The following is a 6,553-nucleotide window of genomic DNA, read 5'->3' on the forward strand; positions in this document are numbered from 1 at the left end:
ATTAAGCAACAAAATCAAAGGAGTGGATGTTTGTTACTAACCTTAAAGCAAAAAGATCAAGCCATTCTTCAAAATCCAAGCACTAGCTTCATGGTGAAGAGCAGCCGCAACAATAAAGGGAAGGGTCTAAACGCGCGCCTCTGTTCTCGGGATGAAAGAGAGGAGGAATGAGAGGACGGCTGCAACATTTTTGTGTTGTAGGCTTATCACCGTCAGTTCTTGGCTAGAACCGACAGTGATAGAGCCCAATCACTATCGGCTCTTGGCTTAAACCGACAGTGATGAGTGGCCGCCAAAACATTACCGGTTTAAGCCACAAACCGGCAATGATGTGGTCCTTCACTGTCGGTTTTAGCCCAGCCTCAATTATTTTTTTATTTTCAAGCTCATAACCAGCCGTGAAGGTACCACTGCTGGTTCTCACAAATCCGACAGTGATGATGCCGACAGTGATGTGCAAATCTGACGTAGTGTAGCGCATGTCATTAAAACAATAAAAAACTAATGTTTATGTGCATAAAATACCCACATTAAACGAGCACCAGCAAAAATGTTGCATTCACATTTAGACATGATGCTAGATGTGAGTGGCATTTACACATTAGATCAAAGGAGAAAATACTATAACTGCACACAACAGTTATTTGACTATTTTTCTGTATCTATTTAGTATTGTCCAATGTATTTATTTACTACTGTTACCTCCGTTAAGAGAGAATGCTCCTTTTTTTGTCAGTTTACAATTTTCAGCCAGCTCGATGCTTGCAGAAAAATATTGTTTTGTCACAGCCCTGATCTGGGGGCCGGTTGGGCGGCTGTCACTGGCGGTTGCCAGCGGCTAGGGCAGGGGGCGACGGCTGTAGGGGAGGGCGGCTGCTAGGGTGGTCCTGGGCACGCGCAGGGTGGTCCTGGGCTCAGTCCTGAGCATCTCCTGGCCCGCTTGGTCCGACGTGGGGGGTCCAGATTGGACGTCCGACATGTTTAATGTTTTGTTCTTTATTTTTTATTTGCACTAATAGATCTACTTCCTAGCATTACTATTAGTATGTTTAATCTCAAGTTAATATAAAAAATAATGGTATTCGAGGCATTCTAGTGATCATTCAGATAAATCAGATAAAACCAAGGAAAATAAAAACTGGTTCATTAATCAAGAAACGAATAAAGATGCGTAGTATTTAGTTTGAGCAGGAAAGACTATAATGGTGCCAACTAACTAGCGCTATTAAACTATAGTAGTAAATACAATTACAATTTCAATCTGCTGGCTTTAAAATTGAACTTTACCAAACTACTCCCTCATTTTTTTTGGAACGCAATACTCCCTCAGTCCCTCATTTTAAATAGAAGGTATATATTTTGTTTTTATAGGCTTACAGTTTAGAGTGCACACAACCATATATACTGCCCTGGCCAATTGGCCATTTTTTTAAATACCGAACATGTAACTTGGATAGACTATAGCCTTACATTCTCAATCTGAAGATAACCCTTCTGTCCTGTCAATAGCTACGTAATTATAATACCAAGACTATATATGCCTGACTTGAATGTGATTACTCCACTATAAATTTCTGGTGCCATATATCCCCTGTCATGGGAAACTTTGTAGTCTAAGCAACTTAAAAGCAAAATGAAAGCAACATATATAATCCATAACCAATCCCTAAAGGTTTTGTGTTTAAAGGTGGCTAGCTAGCTTACAGTGGTCCAATCACTTTTGAAGTTATAGCCCGGGTTTGTTTTTCATCAAAGCACTTTGACAGACCAAAATCAGCAATTTTAGGCACCATGTAATAGTCCAGCAGTATATTTGCAGGTTTCAGATCTAGATGGACAATTTTCTGCTGGTGAAGACAATGTAAACCCTCGCAACAAATTCCCTTAATTATTTGATAACATGTCTTCCAATCAAGTCCTCGGGATGAATCTGCAAATTGGAGGCAAATTTGTTTATTTTTCTTCTTATGGACATAGGCCCCGTTCGCTTCGTTGAAAAAACAAGCCGAAATACTGTTCCGGTTGATTTGTTGTGAGAGAAAAACACTGTTCCGGCTAAAAAAACAAGCTGAAAAGTACGGATTATAAGAGAAGCGAACATGGCCTATGCATGCAGTGGGAGTCTAGATATACTCCCTCCGTCCCTAAATAACTGTCGCTGTTGGTGTGCGTGCCACAAGTTTGACTCGATTTGTAGAAAATGCGTGCAACATTTGTATCTCCAAATAAATTTATTAAAAAATTAAATTCAAAGATCTTTCTAATGATACTAATTGTTGACCATAAATATTAATATTTTTTAATATATATTTAGTTAAAGTTATTTTTCGGAAAACGAAAACGACAGATATCTAGGGAGAGGAGTACAGGACAGTGAACAATTATATGATTCTCGAAGCTCAGGATAGGCACTGTCCAAGTTAAAAACATCTCCCATATCGAGTTTTTTTTTCTATATACATGAAATGGGAACAAACATACCATTGATATGCTTATCAAGACTTCCATTTGGCAAAAACTCAAAGCAGAGTAACCTTTTGTCGCACGTCTGCCATGATCATCTTCCCATTGTACTTTTCAACTTTCCCTTGTGTATCAGCACAATATCCTAGGAATCTGACTATGTTTTTGTTCTTCACATGTATCAAACTACTAACCTCTTGGTTGAAGTTCTTCTCATCCATATCGACTGCTTGAAACAGCCTTTTCACAGCGACTGACCCCCATTCCGAAGTAATCCCTGCAGTCACAGTATCGTTATGTTAGCATGAACATGAGTGTTTGGATCAAATGTATCAAATGTCATCAAGACTGAGGTCTGTTATTGAAAGTACTGGTACCTCATAAACAACTGCAAACCCACCAGTGCCTATTTTCCGGTCTTCAGAGAAATTATTCGTGATCGCTTTTAGAAGTGATAGCGGCAGGTCTGTCGGCTCTTTATTTGCATCAACCAACATTTGATCCAAGAGATTGAACTTACTGGCTTTGTAGTCCATTTGTAGTCACAAATAATTGTACCCTCCTTATCTAAAAGAATATTTTTTCTCAAACATGCCGTGTAGCACGTATTTCATTAAGAGAAAGTAGACAACACCAAACCAAATAACAAACGGCTCAACACTAGGTAACCAAAGGTTTCCTAGGCGAGAAGACACAAGCGAAAAAAACTAAAGAAGACTACGACGAAGCCCGGCTACTACCACGAGAGGACTAAAAGCAACAACGGGCTGAGCGACAGCGAGCTAGTAAACTAAGCCATGGGCAACGATCGAACGACCTAGGGCGGGCACCCAGAGGTAGGCTAAACCTCAAGTTCCACCCCCTCCACCAGCTGGATGCCCTCAATCGCGGAGGCGGCCGGGAAGAGCATCCTGATTGCCTCACGCTTGGACTCCGAGAGAGGCCCGTCGAATAGGGCCATGTACTCATCGAAATCGCCCTCCGCATCGGCCTGCGACGCCTGATCCTGCTGGCGGACTCCCAATTTTGCCATCAACACGTTATGGGCTTGCACGATCGGGTTGAAGGCTCTGCATCTACTCTTGGCCGCTAGCCTCCCGCTACGACGTGGCTGTGAGGATGTGCTTTCAACCGCACGACTCCTCCTAGGAACACGGAGACGTGGAGGTTCGACCAAGATCGGTTCCGTGATGGCAGAGCAAAGCTGCGACTGCAGATACTGCGAGAGTGCACTTGGTGACACCGGAGCAGGCGCCACAGCCGCCGCCGCGCCCACGGGCGACAAGGCCACAGGCTGGGAAGGAACTCTGGATGGCGACCCCGCGTGGCCCGAGTGCTCCTCGTCCGAAGAAGGGGCCGAGCAAGATGGGCCAGCGATCTCCACATTGACGCAGTCGGCCCCCCAACCGGAGGGAGCATCCTCCAGATGTGAAGGTGCGGCCAAGTCAGGCGATCCACAAAGCTGCGCCGGAAGGGGCGACCTTCCTGCCAGGACCCCCACACCCGAAGGCTTCCCCATGACGACCAACCCCTCGGAGCGCATGGGATCCCATCGCTCATTGGCCGGCACGGCCTGCATCTCGGAAGCGATGGGGTCGAAGAAGTCGTCGAAGGAAACCTGAGGCAGGGAGGAGTCCACGGCAACCTCGCCCACAGCAGGAATCACGGATGGGGCGTGGGGCGTCGACGAATCAGCAGGCAACCCAGAGATGGCCTTGACGGTAACGCTACCGAAGCAAAGCGAGCCAGTCCACGACCATGCTCTGCCACCTAGCGCACATACACCCAACAACAGCGAGGAATGGCAAGTGGAGGCGGTGGCGACATCGTTGGACCTCGGCCGCTTGCAGTCACGCGCTCTGTGCCTAAACCCGCGGCAACGCAGGCAGCGGCGGGGGAGCCGGCAGGTGGCCACCCGGTGAGTCCGGGATAGGCAGTTGAAGCACCTACCCTGAAAATCGACCGGGAAGATCCGGGGTCTGACCCCCGGTGGGACGCCCAGCTGAAGCCTGGCCTCACCGCCTCCCCGACGTAGCCGCTGGTTGGCCACGGGAAGAATTGGAGAACGAGGCAGGGTGCACCGCCACCCATCTGCATCAAGGGCAGATACCCTGCTCCGCGGGCCGAGCCGCAGTTGAACTGGGATCTGTGGAGCCACGGAGGGCGCGGCCGTACCGCCCCAGCGTGGCGGGTCGCAGTCACTCGTCGGGGCCGTGGCAGCCCTCCGCCCCCTGCGTCGTTGACGGCGTCGACGCCACCTGCGGCGTCGTGGCACCGGGGTGGCAGCCGCAGCCGCCATCGGTGGGTGGCTCGCCGAGGAGGGAGCAGCGCCCGAGCGAGTAAAACTCGCGGCCTTCAGCGATGGGGAAGGAGAGCGCTCGAGGTCGGAGTCGCCGGAGAGAGAGCCATCCTCCCAACGCAAGCGTTTGGACCTACCGGCGGAGAGGTGGCCGGGGAAGAACGAGGCGGCGTCGGGGGAGAGAGTGGAGCGACCCATCGAGCGCCGTCGGCAGTTGGAGCGACCCTTCGAGCGAGCAGGCGACGCCAGCTCGAGGACGAACACAGCGTCGGTGGTTGCCGCGGATCCGCCGTCGCTGGGCCCACCCGTACGGGATCCGAGCTCCACCATCCCGGGCGACTGGGCGGACGTGCCAGCGTTGCCACCCGCAGCTTCGGCAGCCGCGGCACCGCCCGCACCCGGCGACGGTGGCTCGGCCAGGGGCGGCCGCCAGCTACACGCCGGAGGGGATGCGCCACCCCAAGGTTCCATGACAGCCCGTGGTCCGCCTCTTCAGACACCGTCATGTCGGAGCCCGCGCCGCCGCAGCCGTCGGACATGCAGGTGGGTGAAGGTAGAGCAGCATCGAGCGCAGCGACAGGCTCAGCCACCATGCAGGTCGTCGCCTCCACAACCGTCGAAGCGGCAGCGCTGCATCGGCCATCCGAGCATAGCTCCGCAGGGTGCTGGATCTCAACAACCGCTGCACTGGAGGCAGCAAGCGAACCACCAGCAGGTAGATCCGGCGCAGAGAATGACGGATGCGATCTTGGCTTGGGCGATTTGGGAGAGGATGTAGCGGATCTGGGGATTTCGCGAATGGGGGAGGCAAGGTTCTGGTGTTCGGGAGGGAGCGGGTCAAGGTCAGGGTCGTCATCCATCGTCTGCTCTAAAAGAATATAACCGTGCCATTCAATCTTAGGATGCGGATACATCAAACCCAAGTGTGCAGCAGGTGCGATTTGTTGGAAAACACATTGAACATACTTTTTTTTTTGGTGGGTGGGGGGGGGGGGGGGGGGGTCAAGTTCAACCTGTGGTGAAGGCACAAAGCTATGCTTCTGCCAATGTTAAGGCTGACATATACGTGGTTTGTCTTTTTATTTTTTATTTATTTCGGCTGAATCTTTGAAAAATCATAGTAAATCACAAAAAAATCATAAAATAAAAAATTCAATTTTGGACTTCATATGAGTAAACCTACACAGTTAACATATAATCTGGTATGCTTTAATACAAAGTTTTTGCAGTGGCTTTAGATCTATGTTTTTCTGTAATTAATTGAAATAATTCATAGCTCCAGTTTCTATGGTTCAATTGTGATGAAATTTTTATGGTGGGCTAATTATTAAATGATTGAACTGTAGTAAAAATTTTATGCTCATTGGATCATGTATATCTTAGTTATAGATTTATTTATATTTTACAAACATAAACCTAAATAAAATCTATAACTAAGTTATACATGATCCAATGAGTATGAATTTTTTACTACAGTTTAAGCATACAATAATTAATTCACCACAATTGGACCATAAAAACAATAGCTATGAATTATTCCATTTAATTACAAAAAAGCATAGATCTAAAGTTACAACAAAAATTTTGTACTAAAGCATATCATATTATATGTTCACTATATATATATCTATTCATGTGGAGTTCAACAAAATTAGATTTTTCATTTTATGATTTTTCTGTGATTTACTACGATTTTTCAAATATTCAACCGAAACAAATAAAAAAGAAAAAGACAAAATCGCCTTCAAAACCGCTTATAACCGGGCCAGGGAGGTAAGATGAACGGTTTTA

The 6,553-nt window shown here is 47.8% G+C and overlaps 1 pseudogene; it reads right to left on the reverse strand.

Moving 5' to 3' along the window:
- Positions 1-1,458: 1,458 nt before the first annotated feature.
- Positions 1,459-2,999, reverse strand: LOC136451357 (cysteine-rich receptor-like protein kinase 41; annotated as a pseudogene).
- Positions 3,000-6,553: the final 3,554 nt, after the last annotated feature.

This window comes from Miscanthus floridulus, chromosome 1 (genome assembly GCF_019320115.1).
Source record: "Miscanthus floridulus cultivar M001 chromosome 1, ASM1932011v1, whole genome shotgun sequence".
Lineage (NCBI taxonomy): Eukaryota > Viridiplantae > Streptophyta > Magnoliopsida > Poales > Poaceae > Miscanthus > Miscanthus floridulus.